The sequence below is a fragment of the Lithobates pipiens genome, unplaced genomic scaffold, assembly GCF_037356315.1.
Source record: "Lithobates pipiens isolate NorthernLeopardFrog02 unplaced genomic scaffold, aLitPip1_a1.2 Scaffold_22, whole genome shotgun sequence".
Lineage (NCBI taxonomy): Eukaryota > Metazoa > Chordata > Amphibia > Anura > Ranidae > Lithobates > Lithobates pipiens.
In genome coordinates, this window is record NW_027507784.1 from 49,113,181 (window position 1) to 49,129,893 (window position 16,713).

Here is a 16,713-nt window from a genome sequence, read left to right on the forward strand (position 1 = left end):
AGACACAAAAACCTGTTGTCTTGAGTTACCCTGAGTTTGTGGCCTCCTTTAAAAGGGTATTTGACGTTCCCGCATGCTCCGCTTCTGCTGTCAAGTGCCTCATGTCCATCAAACAGAGTACGAGAACTGTTGCTGATTATGCCATTGAATTCCGTACTCTGGCAGCAGAGGTTGCTTGGAGGCCCCCATGGTTGCTTTTTCTCATGGTCTCTCGGATTCCTTCAAGGAGGAGATAGCAGCCCGAGATATACCTACTGAGCTGGAGAGCTTGATCTTTTTTGCCATCATCATTGACTCCAGACTCAGAGAAAGACTTTCTTTTAAGGAGCGCTTGTGGAAGCCTCCTGTACGTTTACCTCTGAGCTTTTCAGTCCCACCCGTGCCTCCCTCACCTCCCATGCCTCCTGGTACCGAGTCAGTCAGTGAAGATGAACCCATGCACCTGGGCTTCATGCGTCTCTCTGCGGATGAGAGAGCCTTTAGGAGGAGGGAGAGATTGTGCCTTTATTGTGGCCAGGCAGGTAACTTTTTGAAGTCTTGTCCTACCCGTCCAGGGAGTGCTCGAAGCTTGAGGTCCTGTCATGGACATACCTTAGTTGGCATTGTTTCGTCCCCAGTTATCCAGAAGGATAAGCCCCTGGTTTCGGTCAACCTTTCTTGGGCTGTGTCGTCCATAGAAATACAGGCTCTAATCGACTCTGGGGCTGCAGGCCTGTTCATTGATTCTGAATTTGTTTCGCAGCACTCGATTCTGCTGCAGCTGCATGACACTCCACTTTCCATTGAGGCTCTTGATGGGAGACCTTTACAGCCTGCCCATGTGACTCATGAGACGGTTCCGTTGTCCATGGCCATAGGGGCTCTTCATCATGAGATAATCCAATTCCAAGTTATTTCCTCACCCAGGTTTCCGCTGGTTATTGGTTATCCTTGGTTACAGAGGCACAACCGCTCTTTTTATTGGCTCCATTCTGAAGTTCTCTCCTGGTCACCACAATGCAGTGAGACATGCTTCCTGAAAGTATCCAAGGTCCTGTGCACCTCTTTGCTCTCCTCCCTGCCGGAAGAGTACAGCGATTTTAGGAATGTCTTTGACAAAGGTCAAGTAGGGAGTTTGCCTCCACACCGGTCTTATGATTGCGCAATTGACCTTCAACCTGGTGCCATACCTCCCCATGGCCGGGTTTACCCTTTGTCGGTCTTGGAGGATAAGGCCATGGAGGAGTATTTTGCAGACACACTTTCTCGAGGTTTCATCCGCAAATCCTCGTCTCCTGCTGGTGCTGGTTTCTTCATGAAGAAGAGGAGCGGTGAACTGAGACCTTGTATAGATTATAGGGGTCTCAATTGTGTCACAATTAAGTTTGCCTACCCAATTCCATTGATTACAGAGTTATTTGACCATCTCAAGGGAGCAACGGTTTTCACAAAGCTTGACTTGAGAGGGGCATACACTCTTGTGCCCATTAAGGAGGGCGACGAGTGGAAAACTGCATTTAATACCAGAACAGGCCATTATGAGTACCTTTTGGCCTTTGTAACGCCCCGGCAATTTTCCAGGAATTTATTAACAATGTCCTCCGAGATTTATTGCAGTTATGTGGGTTGGTTTACCTTGATGACATCCTCATATTTTCCAAGTCCGTGGAGAGCCACCACACAGATGTCTGTCATGTGCTTCAGAAACGAAGAGATAACAATCTGGATTGTAAACTGGAGAAGTGAGAGTTCCATCGTGAACAGGTTACATTCCTGGGCTATGTTATTTCCACTGCTGGTTTTTCGATGGACCCAGAGGAACTTTTGGCAGTCCTACAGTGGCCTCGACCTGTGGATTTATGTCCTCTGCAGCATTTCCTGGGCTTTTCCAACTACTATCGGAAGTTTATTTGTAACTTCTCCTCTCTGGTCAAGCCTCTGACTGATATGACCAGAAAGGAAGGTAATCCACAGAGTTGGTCTCCGGAGTCCATTAAGGCTTTTGAGACTCTCAAGGCTGCCTTTGTTTCTGCTCCTGTGTTGGCAGATCCTGATCCTACGTTGCCTTTTATCCTAGAAGTTGATGCTTCTGAGACTGGAGTTGGTGACCTTCTGTCTCAACGTCCTAACTCTGAGAGCGCTATGCATCCGTGTGGCTACTTTTCCAAGAAATTGTCACCTGATGAGTGCAATTATGAGATTGGTGACAGAGAGCTGTTGGTGATAATTTTAGCCCTGAAAGAATGGAGACATCTCCTTGTACAGGTTCTTATTCTTACTGACCATAAGAATCTTACATTCTTGTCTGAGGCTAAGCGCCTCTCTCCCAGAAGAGGAGCCTTGTCACGACAATTTTCCCCCACTTCCAAGTCGGAGTCGGTTCCAGTTTCTGTGATTCCTCCTGATCGTTTCTTGGCTACGGTTCACGCCAGTCTTACTTCTCCTTTGGGTGACAAAATTCTTGCTGATCAGGTCCATGATCCTCCTGAGAAACCTTGTGACTGCTGCTTTGTCCCAGAGAGTCTCCGTACTGCCATGCTCCGGACTTACCATTCTCCCAAGGCAGCTGGCCATCCTGGGAAGAATCAACTCATTTGGGCAATTTCCCAACAATTCTGGTGGCCTAGTCTATGGGCTGATGTTACTTCCTTTGTAGTTGCCTGTTCTGTGTGTGCTCAGAGTAAGACTCCATGGCACCTTCCTGTTGGCCTCCTACAACCCATACCCAATGGAGAGAGGCCCTGGACCCACTTGTCAATGGATTTCATTGTGGAGTTGCCCAACTCCCAAGGCAACACTGTTATCCTTATGGTGGTTAACTGGTTCTCAAAGATGTGTCATTGTATTCCACTTAAGAAGCTGCCTTCCATTTTTTCTCGGGAAATCTTTTGCTTACATGGGCGACCCAAGGTGATTGTCTAGGACAGGGACAGTCAGTTTGTCTCCCGGTTCTGGCGAGCCTTTTGTGCACAGTTGGGAATCCAGTTGGTTTCTATTCTGAGTATCACCCGCAGTCTAATGGGGCCACAGAGCAAGCCAACAGTCCTTGGAGCAATTCCTACGTTGCTATATTTCTGACCACCATAACAACTGGTCAGACCTATTACCATGGGCTGAGTTTTCTCACAACAGTGCCTTGAATTCTGCCTCCCGATTGTCTCCATTTATGGCAAATTATGGTTTCCAACCTTCCATGTTGCCTGACTCGTTTGTTCCACAGAGTATTCCTTAGAGGAGCATCTCTGTGGTCTTCTTTCCACTTGGGTACAAGTCCAGGAGGCTTTGCGTCATGCTAATGATAGGTGCAGACTCCATTCTGTCGCAGATGCCCTTTCTGCGCCTTCCTACCAGGTTGGGGACAGGGTCTGGCTGTCATCTCGCAACCTCCGACTTCATGTTCCCTCACTGAAGTTTGCACCTCGGTTTATTGGGCCTTTCTGTATCCTTTGCAGGATTAACCCAGTGGCTTACGCGTTGGACCTTTCTCCTAGTATGCCCATCTCAAATGTGTTTCATGTCTCCTTATTGAAACCATTGGTCTGCAACCGATTTACCACCTTGGTGCCACGTCCTCACCCTATTCAGGTTGAGAACCAGGAGGAGTATGAGGTACAATCCATTGTTGACACCCGTAGGTTCCGTGGGCGCATACAGTACCTGGTGCATTGGAAGGGGTACGGTCCAAAGGAACGCTCCTCGGTTCATCCTCGGACGTAAATGCTCCTGTCCTCCTCCACGAGTTCCATAGACATAGACGCCTGGTGGCCCTCTGAGGGACAGGGGTCATTGAGGAGGGGTTACTGTCAGGGCTGGCTTAGCCCTTCCTTCTCTGGGCTGGCTGCTCAGCTGTCTGCTAATTGCCAGCTCTCATCTCTCTCCACAGTTACCAGCTGTTTCTGATCATGCCCGTCTGACCTGCCTACTTAAAGCTGTCCAGCTCACTTCACCTCTGCCTTCGCCTTGGTCGCATTACAAGAAACCATTCCCTGCGGTTCTGTTTAGACTGGCTTGCTGACATCCCTTCTGGCTCCTTATCCTGCTTGCTGTTGCTCCACTTGGATCCCTGATTCCTGCCCTGGCTGATTACCCGATCTGGTTATTGAACTCTGGCCTGGCTGACTACTCGATCCAGTTACTGGACTCTGGCTATGCTTTGACTACGCTTTCTATATTTACCTTTTTATTTTTATTTAATAAACAAGTGTGATTTAATTGTACTTCTGTCTCGGTCTGATTCATGGTTTCTGACACCCATTGGGTAATACATTTAAAAGAGCTAACAAAAGTCCTGAATGGCTTAACTCCAATGTAAAATTGCACATAAAAGCAAAGGAAAAGGCCTTCAAAAAATACAAGGTTGAGAGATCATCATCAGCATTCAGACTTTATGAGGAATGCAACAAGAAATGTAAGGGTGCAATTAGGGCAAAAGACAGAACACGAAAGACACATAACAGAGAAAAGGAAAAAAAATCCCAAGAAATTCCTTAAGTATGTAAACAGTAAAAAAGGGAGGACAGACCATATTCACCCCATAAAGAATGAGGAAGGTCATCTGGTTACAAAGGAGGGGGAGATGGCGAAAGGCAATTTATTCTTCTCCACAGTCTTCACAAAGTAACCAAAACTGCAGTGTTTATCCTCATGACACATCACAGCAAACAACTCCATGGTTAACAGAGGACAGAATTAAAATTAGACTTGGGAAACTTAACATTAATAAATGGGACCAGATGGCCTGCACCCAAGGGTACTTAGGAAACTCAGTCAAGTAATTGCCAGATCATTGTCCCTAATTTTTACTGACTGGACTGGTACCAGCTGATTGGAGAAAAGCCAATGTAGCCCAAATACATCCCTGGAAATTACAGACCAGTTAGCCTAACATCAATAGTATGTAAGATCTTGGAGAGGATGATAAGGGACTATATACATGATTTTAGTAAGGAGAACGGTATCATTAGCAGTAATCAGCATGGATTCATGAAGAATCGTTCTTGCCAAACTGATCTATTAACCTTCTATGAGAAGGTGAGTTGTCATCTAGATAAAGGAAAGCCCGTAGACGTGGTGTATCTAGATTTTGCTAAAGAATTTGACACAGTTCCCCATAAATGATTAGTGTAAAGGCTGACCGCAGGGTAAGCCTGTATTTGTAGAAGGAGTCAGGCTGCATAAAGCCTGCCCTCCTCTGCCTCCTTCTCGTTGGACGTCGGGTCTCGTGTGGCTGACGTCACTTCCGGCGGGTCGGAGGAGGATGACGACATTTTGCTGCTCTGGCGCTCATGGACGGGGGTGCTTGTGGCCCCCGCCGGCTCCGTTTGTAGGGCATCTGTGGGTGGGGGGGTTCTCCCGCCGGCAGTTTTCTGTCTGCATGGGGAGCCTTCTTTCTGCCCGCCTCCTTCTCCCGCTGTGCCAGCCACAGGCTTCCCCCGTGTGATGCTGCGGGGGGGCGCTTCACCCGCCGGCGGCTGTCTGCACTAGAGAGACTTTCTCCCACCCACCTCGGCTGGAGGGAGGGAGGTTTGCTGTCCCAGGCTTTCCCGTGTGATTCGGCTGCATGCACTTGTCCACTGGGGGGCTTGCACCCGCCGATTCTCCTGGCGGGGAGAGGGGGAGGTATTCGGCCGCGCCGGCTCCCCTTCCCCCCCGCATACGCAGTGCACCCGCCGTTGCCTTTGCCTGTGCCTCCCTGTGTACAGATGTTTGTGAGGCGGCGCAACTTGTATGTGCCTTGGACTTTCTTCTTTGAGGTACCGCTGCAATCCTCAGTGTTCCAGCTCCCCTCCGGTGTAGGAGAGAGGGGAGAAAGGCTGCTGTGGCAGACGGAGGGTTGCTTATTGTCCCAGAGCTGAGCGGAGCTTATGGGTTAAACGTCAATCTTGCTCCGTGGCCAGCCACGCCCCCAGTAGAGAAGGTTTTCATTGCTGTTTATATCCCTACTGTTAAGATTAACCATTTCTTTTTATCTCCTGGGGGGGAGGGGGAGGTGATCGGCCGTCGGCTCCCCCCCCCCCTCACATGTGTTCCAGCCTGGCAGGGGATGGAAGGCTTCTCCTATTAGGAATCCATGTTGTTGTCAAAACTCCCTAAGGTGCACTAAAATCTATTTTTTCTTTATACAGAGCATTTTGTGTATTGATCAGATCATCTGACCATTGTTGCATATCCATATGCAATAGGGATATTTGTTCTTGTTATTTTTCACAATGACAAGTTCTTTCCAATTTCCATCTTCCTAATATGCTTAGGTGAAACCAATTACCAAGTGAAGATAATAGTTAATGTTTGCTGGCCCTACATGGATCGAGAATCGTTTGGCTCTGTTGGCTTTTCCTTGCTCGTTCCGTGCTCCCGGGTATAGTTGAATGTGTCTACCATCACTATAAGGCTCGGTTTACACTCCTGCAAGCCCAAAATTGTGTGACTTGCTTGCGGGTTTTGTGATTCAACCACTTGGTTATCGGCAGTTCCAGTCCCTATGGACAGCTTTCTAAGCCACAAAGTAGTGGGGAAAAAAAAAAAAACGCAAGTCCATCAATTCCAACCTATGGGTGTGATTGTGTGTCAGCATTTACATTGTATATACATGTATGTTGTGGTCTTTCAGATTACCCAACCCCCGCCTGAGCTCCACGTGGCGTGCCCAACCCCCGCCTGAGCTCCACGTGGCGTGCCCAACCCCCGCCGGAGCTCCACGTGGCGTGCCCAACCCCCGCCGGAGCTCCACGTGGCGTGCCCAACCCCCGCCGGAGCTCCACGTGGCGTGCCTCCCCCCCACCTGAGCTCCACGTGGCGTGCCTCCCCCCGCCTGAGCTCCACGTACCATGTGCTATTTGCGTTCTTGTGCTATTTACATTCTTGGGCAATTTATTTGCGTTCTGGTGCTATTGATATTCTCGTGCCATTTATGTTCTCGTGTTATTCACGTTTTTCTCATGCAGTTTTACGTTCTGGTGCATTTTATGGTTTTCCCATGCGATTCGGTTCCATGCGTTTCCGGTCTCAGGCCATTCACGTTCTCATAGCGGTCACGTTCTCAAAGCAGTTACGTTGTCATGCATTTGCGTTTCATGCATTTGCATCTTCTTGCAGTTGCGTTTTTCATGCATTTGCGTTTTCATGCATTTGCATCTTCTTGCAGTTGCGTGTCTTGCAGTTGCGTGTCTTGCAGTTGCGTGTCTTGCGGTTGCGTTTTCTTGAGCAGTTGCGTTTTCTCGAGCAGTTGCGTTTCTCAAGCAGTTGCGTTTTCTCGAGCAGTTGCGCTTCTCGAGCAGTTGCGTTTCTCGAGCAGTTGCGTTTCTCGAGCAGTTGCGTTTCTCAGGCAGTTGCGTTTCTCAGGCAGTTGCGTTTCTCAGGCAGTTGTGTTTTCATGCAGTTGCATCTTCTTGCAGTTGCGTTTCTCAGGCAGTTGCGTTTCTCAGGCAGTTGCGTTTCTCAGGCAGTTGCATCTTCAGGCATTTGCGTTTCTTGCATTTGCGTTTCTTGCATTTGCGTTTTCATGCAGTTATGTTCTCGTTCGGTTACTTTCTCATGCAGTTATGTTCTCGTTTCGTTTTCCGTTCTCATTCGATTTGACGTTCTCATGCTTGTTGGTTTCAAGCACGTTGCTTACGGTTCTTACGCAATTTTGTTTTTCATGCGATTTGGGTCTCTCACGTGATTTACTTTTCTTATGAAGTTGTTGTTTCTCATACAATTGATGGTTTTCCATGCAATTTTACGGTTTCTCATGCAATTGCGTTTCTCGGGCGTTTCGCAGGCAATTGGCGGTTTTAAACGATGTACAGTTCTTACGCATTTATGGTTCTCATGAATTTATGGTTCTCAGGCATGTTAAATTTTTCATGCAATTTACGTATCAGATGTAATTTACGTGTCTCACGCAACTTCTTGCGTTTCCCATGTTTCTGACGTTTCCCCATGTTTTCATAGCGTTTTCTGACGTATTCCCGTGGTACAGTTGACGGTTCATGCAACTATGGTTTCTCGTGCTTTTTTATGGTTTCTCTCGCTTTCCAGGTTTTCTCTCGCTTTCCAGGTTTCTCTATCGCGTTCCAGCGTCATGCGTTTTGCATTTCATGCGTTTTGCATTTCATGCATTTTGCATTTCATGTTTTGCGTTCTCATACAGTTATGTCCTCGTTTCATTTTACGTTCTCATGCACTCATGTCCTCGTTTCGTTTTACGTTCTCATGCACTCATGTTCTCGTTTCGTTTTAACGTTCTTATACACTCATGTTCTCGTTTCGTTTACATTCTCATGCAATCATGTTCTCGTTTTCGTTTTACGTTCTCATGCATTTTATGTTCTCGTTTCGTTTTACGTTCTCATGCGCTTATGTTCTCATTCGATTTGACGTTCTCATGCTTTGTTTTCACGCACGGTTCTCACTCGTTTTACATGCAATTGCCATTTCTCATGCAATTCAGTTTATGCAATTCACGGTTTCCATGCAGTTGGTGTTTCATGAAGTTACGGTTCTTACGCAATTTAGTTTTTTCATGCGGTTTAGGTCTCTCATGTGATTTACATATGAAGTTGGTGTTTCTCATACATTTGATGGTTTTCCATGCAATTTTACGGTTTCTCATACAATTGCGTTCTCGTGTGTCTTGCTGGCAGTTGACGGTTTTTAAACGACTTACAGTTCTTACGCAACTTCTTGTGTTTCCCTTGTTTCTGACGTTTCCCCATGTTTTTCTAGCATTTTCTGACGTATTTCCATGGTTTTGACGTATTCACATGTTTCCTTACGTGTTGTCCTGTGTTTCCTTCTGTATTTCCCATGTGCCGTACGTTTCTGGTCTTATGCCTTTCATGTCATTACCCTTGTGTTATTTCATGATTCTCAGGCTTTTTTACGTTCCTCATGCTTGTTAGTGTCGGATGTATTGTACGTGTCTGATGCTATTTACGTGTCTCATGCATCTTCTCGCGTTTCCCATGTTTCTTTTGTTTCTCGTGTTTTCTTGCCTTTTCTCGTGTTTCTTACATAATCCTATATGCCGCACGTTTCGTGTCTTATGCTTTTCTTTTCTCTTGTGTACCCCCCCAGGGTTTTCTCTTGTGTACCCCCCAGGGTTTTCTCTTGTGTTTTTCATCGATTTGCGTTTCTTGTGCAACCTGCATTTCCTAGGCAGGTCGTGTTTTCTAGCAGCCGCGGTTCTTAAGCCGCTCACGGTGATCAGTTCACGCTACTCATGTTTTCGTTCAGTCACGTTTCCTTATCGCAGGTTTCGTTCTTGTCGCAGGTATTTTTTGTCTGATCACGATTCTCTCGCTAGTTGTGTTCCTGATCAGTTGGGTGCCATTCCTCACTATTTATTTTAATTTCCTAGCTGCGTCAGGCCAGGAGTTGCCCTGGGGTTTGGAAGTTTGGTTAGTCAGTTTTCACTGATCCACAGTTTCTACTGGCTCAGGGACTTTCGTGGATCACGGGGCCCGGGCCAGTATCTGTAGGCTCGGTTCTCAGAAGTAGGTTCCAGTTACGCACTTTCTTTTCAGTTCCAGTTGTGGTAGATTGGTTTTCCATTTGGTTGGCACTGCAGCCTTGATCATTGGGTTTTGTTTTAAATTCCAGGAAGGCCCATGACACTGCTTGGCATGTTTCCAGGTTAGGTTTCCAGTCCTGATGGTGAAACATCTAGTTCCTTTTGCTTTTCTGTTTTGTTTAGTTTCCTTTTTTGCCTCCTCCAGCTTGTATCAGCCTTCAGCACTTTCTGGGCATATCCAGTTAAGTCCCAGCATTTCATGCTGAATGATGTGTCAGGTTGTTTTATTTTCTGCTTTTCCGTTTGAAGCCATCCAGGTCTCCAGCGGTGGGGACTCCCTACTGTGCTTAGCTGACTTTCCATGGTGGGTTTCATTTTATGACGTTCACGTACTCTCAGGTTTATCTTGCGTTGGTTGCTGGGTTGGGCTCAAGGGGGTGCTATAGCTGGCCTTGTGGTTCCTGAAGCCAGGGGAGGGGCTACTGCCTTTCTTAGCGTTTCCTTCTCTGCGGCAAAGGCATAACTCATTTGCCGCCACTCCAGGTTAGATGTTATTCACTGGGTCATCTGGTTGTTGAGCTTTCTTCCTACCGTGTTATTTTTTGCCCCCTTTTAGGCATACTGACCACGTGACCTTTGGCACACTTCAGGTCTTTGTTTCCTTGTTGCTCTTTGTTCCTTTCCTCACCATCCACAGAGTGACTCTGAGTACAAGTGTAAAGGCTGACCGCAGGGTAAGCCTGTATTTGTAGGAGGAGTCAGGCTGCATAAAGCCTGCCCTCCTCTGCCTCCTTCTCGTTGGACGTCGGGTCTCGTGTCCCACCCACCCATTCCCTTTTTCTTTTAATTTCATTCTTTACATTTCATACTTGGGTATGCCCCCTTTTAGGCATACTGACCACGTGACCTTTGGCACACTTCAGGTCTTTGTTTCCTTGTTGCTCCTTTGTTCCTTTCCTCACCATCCACAAAGTGACTCTGAGTACAACTGTACAAAATAAGGTCCGTAGTAGGGTAGTAGGGTCCCCGAGGGTCCTGTGCTAGGACCAATCCTATTTAATTTGTCCATAAACGTCCTGGTGGATGGGTAAACATTTCAATCTTTGTATTTGTGGATGATACTAAGCTAAGCAGGGCAATAACTTTTCCACAGGATGTGGAAAACTTGCAAAAAGATGTGAAAAAATTAATGGAGTGGGCAACTACATGGCAAATGAAGTTTATAGTAGCAAAATGTAAAATAATGCATTTGGGTGGCAAAAACATGAATGCAATCTATACACTGGGGGGGAGAACCCCTGGGGAATCTAGGATGGAAAACAGAATATTGGCATGCATTAAAAAGGGATCAACTCCTGCGATAATTCTCCCGCTCTACAAAACTCTGGTCTACCTAGAGTATGCTGTCTTGTTCTGGGCACCAGTCCTCAGGAAGGAAGTACTGGAAATGGAGCGAGTACAAAGAAGGGCAACAAAGCTTATAAAGGGTCTGGAGGATGTTAGTTATGGGGAATGGTTACGAGCACTTAACTTATTCTTTCTGGAGAAGAGACGCTTGAGAGGGTATATGATTTCAATTTACAAATACTGTACTGGTGACCCCACAAAAGGGATAAAACTTTTTTCGTGGAAGGGAGTTTAGCACGACACATGGCCACTCATTAAAATGAGAAGAAAGGAGGTTTAACCTTAAACTACGTCTTTACTGTAAGAGCCGCAAGGATGTGGAATTCCCTTCCACAGGCGGTGTTATCAGCGGGGAGCATCAATAGTTTTAAAAAACTATTAGATAAGCACCTGAATGACTACAACATACAGGTATATACAATGTAATACTGACATATAATCACACACATAGGTTGGACTTGATGGACTTGTGTCTTTTTTTCAACCTCGCCTACTATATAATTATGTAACTATGGGGGTTATTTACGAAAGCCAAATCCACTTTGCACTGCAAGTGCACTTTAAAGTGCAGCTGCTCTAAATCTAAGGGGTAGATCTGAAATGAGTCGAAGCTCTGCTGATTTTATCATCCAATCATGTGCAAGCTAAAACGCTGTTTTTTATTTTCCTTGCATGTCCCCCTCGGATCTACAGTGACTTTACATCCAAGTGCACTTTCAGTGCACTTTCAAGTGCACTTACAGTGCAAAGTGGATTTTCCTTTAGTAAATAACCCCCTATGTGTTGCAAGACCGCACAATTGTCATTCAAAATGTTACAGCGATGAAAGCTGAAAATTGGCCTGGGCAGGAAGGGGGTGAAAATGCCCTGTATTGAAGTGGTTAAGCAGTTGTGTCAGCAGAGGTCAGCAGAGTTATATAACATTTTCTTTTAATATAAATACATATACTGTTGTGAAAAATATAGGTTAAAAGGCACCAATTATGACAATGGGACTTTTATAACCATTTGCGTATTTTGAATGTCTACATGCGTGCAAGTTTAAATTCAAAATGTTCTGCATATCCTGTTGAAAAAAACATTCTTTTTTATTCTATATTTCATTTATAAAACTAGCACACAAAAAGCTGCATATTTAATTGATGGCCTTTGAATGAACCACATAGAAAATCACACGCTTTGAATTTTAATTGCCTCAAAATTTAATCCCCTTTTCTATACTATTTTTAATAGCAACACAGAAGAAATAAAGCAATCCATTGCAGTGTTCTTAGTGAAAACAAAAAGCTTGACAAAGAACACCTGTTGGAGTAGGCTAGCAGGTGGGTTAAAATGTGATTGGAATAGTTATTGAGATATTGTGTATGATCTTTTCCATTAGTACATTACCTCATAAGATCTTTTGATGATTTAAATAGATTATATATGTTTATGATTCCATTTTACTGGTATACATTAGCCATTGCTATTTAAAGCACACCATTCAACAATGGTAATTTCGATACATTTGTAATATTTACAGTCATGGCCGAAATTGTTGGCACCCCAGAAATTTTTCCAGAAAAAGTATTTCTCACAGAAAAATATTGCAGTAACGCATGTTTTGCTATACACATGTTTATTCCCTTTGTGTGTACTGGAACAAAACAAAAAAAAGAGAGGAAAAAAAGTAAGTTGGACATAATGCCATACAAAATTCCAAAAATTGGCTGGTCAAAATTCTTGGCACCCTGAACTTAATATTTGGTTGCACACCCTTTGGAAAAAATAACTGAAATCAGTCACTTCCTATAACCATCGATAAGCTTCTTACACCTCTCACCCAGAATTTTGGACCACTCTTCCTTAAACTGCAAACTGCTCCAGGTCTCTCTTATTGGAAGAGCGCCTTTTCCCAACAGCAATTTTAAGATCTTTCCACAGGTGTTCAATGGGATTTAGATCTGATCTCATTGCTGGCCACTAGTGATGAGCTTTGTGTTCGAGTCGAACATACGTTCCACTCGAACATCGGCTGTTTGCCTGTTCGGGGAATTCCGAACGTTATGGGCCGTTCGCGCCAAGTTCGTGTGCACCATCGCAGTGCATTGCTGGCTCATGATTGGCCAAGCATGCACTGTGACACTGCATGCTTGGCCAATCACAGCGCCGGGAGCGAGGAGAGCCATGATTGGCCACAGGCAGGATGCCTGTGGCCAATCATAGCTCAGGCTGTGTAGTACACGCCCCACACTATATAAGGTCGCCAGCGCGGCAGCCTTGTGTAGTGTGTTGGCGTCTGTAGGAGTTAGTGGGTGTTCTGTGTACCTTCAACACAGTATACACCAATCGTTATCGGCCGATTTTGCGTTCTTGCTCTTCTGTAGTGGTTGTTGTCTGCGTGCCCTGAACGCAGTATACACCGCTATATCCACCTATATAGCTAACTATCTTGCTCTTTTTAAATAGAGCTTGCAGTCAGTTGTAGGTGATTGTGCGTGCTGTCTGCGTGCCCTGAACCCAGTATACACCGCTATATCCACCTATATAGCTAGCTATCTTGCTCTTTTTAAATAGAGCTTGCAATCAGTTGTAGGAGATTGTGCGTGCTGTCTGCGTGCTCTGAACCCAGTATACACCACTATATCCACCTATATAGCTAGCTATCTTGCTCTTTTTTAATAGAGCTTGCAGTCAGTTGTAGGAGATTGTGCGTGCTGTCTGCATGCCCTGAACCCAGTATACACCGCTATATCCACCTATATAGCTAACTATCTTGCTCTTTTTAAATAGAGCTTGCAGTCAATTGTAGGAGATTGTTCTACCAATTTTTCTACCACTGTTCAACAATGGCATGTAATTACAATTCTTGATATAATCGGTCACAGCAGGGCGCTCCAGCGCCCACCAAGAGTCACTTTGAGGGCTTACAATGTTGTGGCAAAACCAACACCTTGTTCCGCCATTTCTGCAGAGCATATAGGGCAGGCCCCTACTTTCAAACATCCAACTTACAAACATCTCCTACTTGCAAACGGAAGGAGACAACAGCAAGTGAGATGAAAAAAGACGAATGGCAAAACAAATTATACAGGGGTGATAACCCTTCCCTATGTTTTCCAAAAAGCTTAAAAATAGATTTTTTGACTGGAGCTACACTTTAAAAATGTACCAGTTGAAAATTACAAACAGATTCTACTTAACACAACAAACCTACACAGTCCCTGTCTTGTTTGCACCGCCTGTATACTGCTGTTCTGAGTATATAGGGCCTGGGGGCCACACGTATTTCCTTTTTTTAATCTGGGTATGGGGTTCCCCTTAATATCCGCACAAGACCCAAATGGGGCTGGTAATGGGCAGGGAGGGCTACCCATGCCATTTTTCTCAATGATTTTCAACCATATTGCAGGAACCAGATATAACATTAAAACCGCAAGCAGTTTTAAATGACGTTATTTCCGTTAAATGTCATTTTGTGCAGGGACTGTTCTAAACACGGGAAACACGTGGCACTTCACAGGCATACTATAGACACCCCCCAGGCACAATATTTAAAGGAATATTTCACTTTTTTTCACTTTAATCGTCATTAAAATCAGTGTTGCCGCCAAAACGGCCATTTTTAAAAACATTTTAGGCATTGACTCATGTCCCCTGGGGCAGGAGCCAGGTCCCCAAACCCTTTTTAGGACAGTATCTTGCATATTAGCAGTTAAAATTAGCACTTTTAATTTCAAACGTTCGAGTCCCATAGACTTCAATGGGGTTCTAACGTTCATACGAATTTGGGGTCCATTCGAAAGTTCTGGTGCGAACCGAACCGGGGGGGTGTTCGGCTCATCCCTACTGGCCACTTTAGAACTCTCCAGCGCTTTGTTGTCATCCATTTTTGGGTGCTTTTTGATGTATGTTTGAGGTCATTGTCCTGCTGGAAGACCCAAGATCTCGGACGCAAAACCAGCTTTCTGACATTGGGCTCTACAGTGCGACCCAAAATCCTTCAGTAGATTTCACGATGCCTTGCACACATTCAAGGCACCCATTGCCAGAGGCAGCAAAACAACCCCAAAACATCATTGAACCTCCACCATATTTCACTGTAGGTACTGTGTTCCTTTCTTTGTAGGCCTCATTCCATTTTCGGTAAACAGTAGAAAGATGTGTTTTACCAAAAAGCTCTATCTTGGTCTTATCTGTCCACAAGACGTTTTCCCAGAAGGATTTTGGCTTACTCAAGTATATTTTGGCAAACTGTAGTCTTGCCTTTTTATGTCTCTGTGTCAGATGTTGGGTCCTCCTGGGTCTCCTGCCATAGCGTTTCATTTCATTTAAATGTTTATAGATAGTTCGCTCTGACACTGATGCTCTCTGAGCCTGCAAGACAGCTTGAATTTATTTGGAACTTGTTTGGGGCTGCTTATCCACTATATGGACTATCCTGCCTTGCGACAATCAACATCAATTTTTCTCTTCCGTCCATGCCCAGAGAGATTATCTACAGTGCCATGGGTTGCAAACTTCTTGATAATGTTGCGCACTGTGGACAAAGGCAAATCTAGATCTCTGGAGACGGACTTGTAACCTTAAGATTGTTGATATTTTTCCCAAATTTTGGTTCTCAAGTCCTTAGACAGTTCTCTTCTCCTCTTTCTGTTGTCCATGCTTAGTGTGGCATACACAGACATACAATGCAAAGACTAATGCCGGCCATACACGATGCGAATTCCGAACGAAAATCCGAGCGAAAATAAAATCGACCGATTTTCGTATCGTTAGTGTGGTATGCGCGACATGCGATTTTCGTACGACAGGGCAAATTGACAAATCCAACATGTTGGGTTTTTTTTCAAAAATCGTCCAAAAATCGTATCGTTAATGGCAGAGTTGGACGATTTGACATAAGAAAAAGAACTGCGCATGACCTCTGGAAAGTTCGAACCGGAAGGAAAACATATACATATAGATACATATATATAGAAAACAACGAACGAATGTTCGAACGCAACTTTAACCACTTGCTTACTGGGCACTTAAACACCATTCTGCCCAGACCAATTTTCAGCTTTCGGTGCTCTCACAATTTGAATGACAATTACTCAGTCATGCAACACTGTACCCAAATGAATTTTTTGTCCTTTTTTTTCCCACAAATAGAGCTTTCTTTTGGTGGTATTTGATCACCTCTACGGTTTTTATTTTTTGCGCTATAAATGAAAAAAGACCGAACATTTTGAAAAAAAACGCATATTTCTTTGTTTCTGTGACAGAATTATGCAAATTATTAATTTTTCTTCATAAATTTTGGTCACAATTTATACTGCTACATATCTTTGGTAAAAATAACCCAAATTAGTGGATATTATTTGGTCTTTGTGAAAGTTGCGTCTACAAGCTGTGGTGCAAATCGCACAAAATTGATCACATCTGATGTACTGGTGGCCTATCTCGCTTCTTGTGACCCGAACAAGTCAGAAAAGTACAAATACCCCCCAAATGACCCCTTTTTGGAAAGTAGACATTCCAAGGTATTTAGTAAGAGGCATGGTGAGCTTTTTGATGTTGTCATTTTTTTCCCACAATTCTTTGCAAAATTAAGATTTTTCATTATTTTTTTTTTTCTCCACAAAATTGTCATTGTAATAGGTTATTTCTCTCACGTGGCATGTGTATACCACAAATGATACCCCCCAAAAAATTCTGCTACTCCTCCTGAGTATTACAATACCACAGGACAATGACACGTGACACTGATGACAGATGGCACTGATACGTGGCAATGATGACACTTATACGTGGCACTGATGACAGGTGGCACTGATGACAGATGGCACTAATATGTGGCACTGATG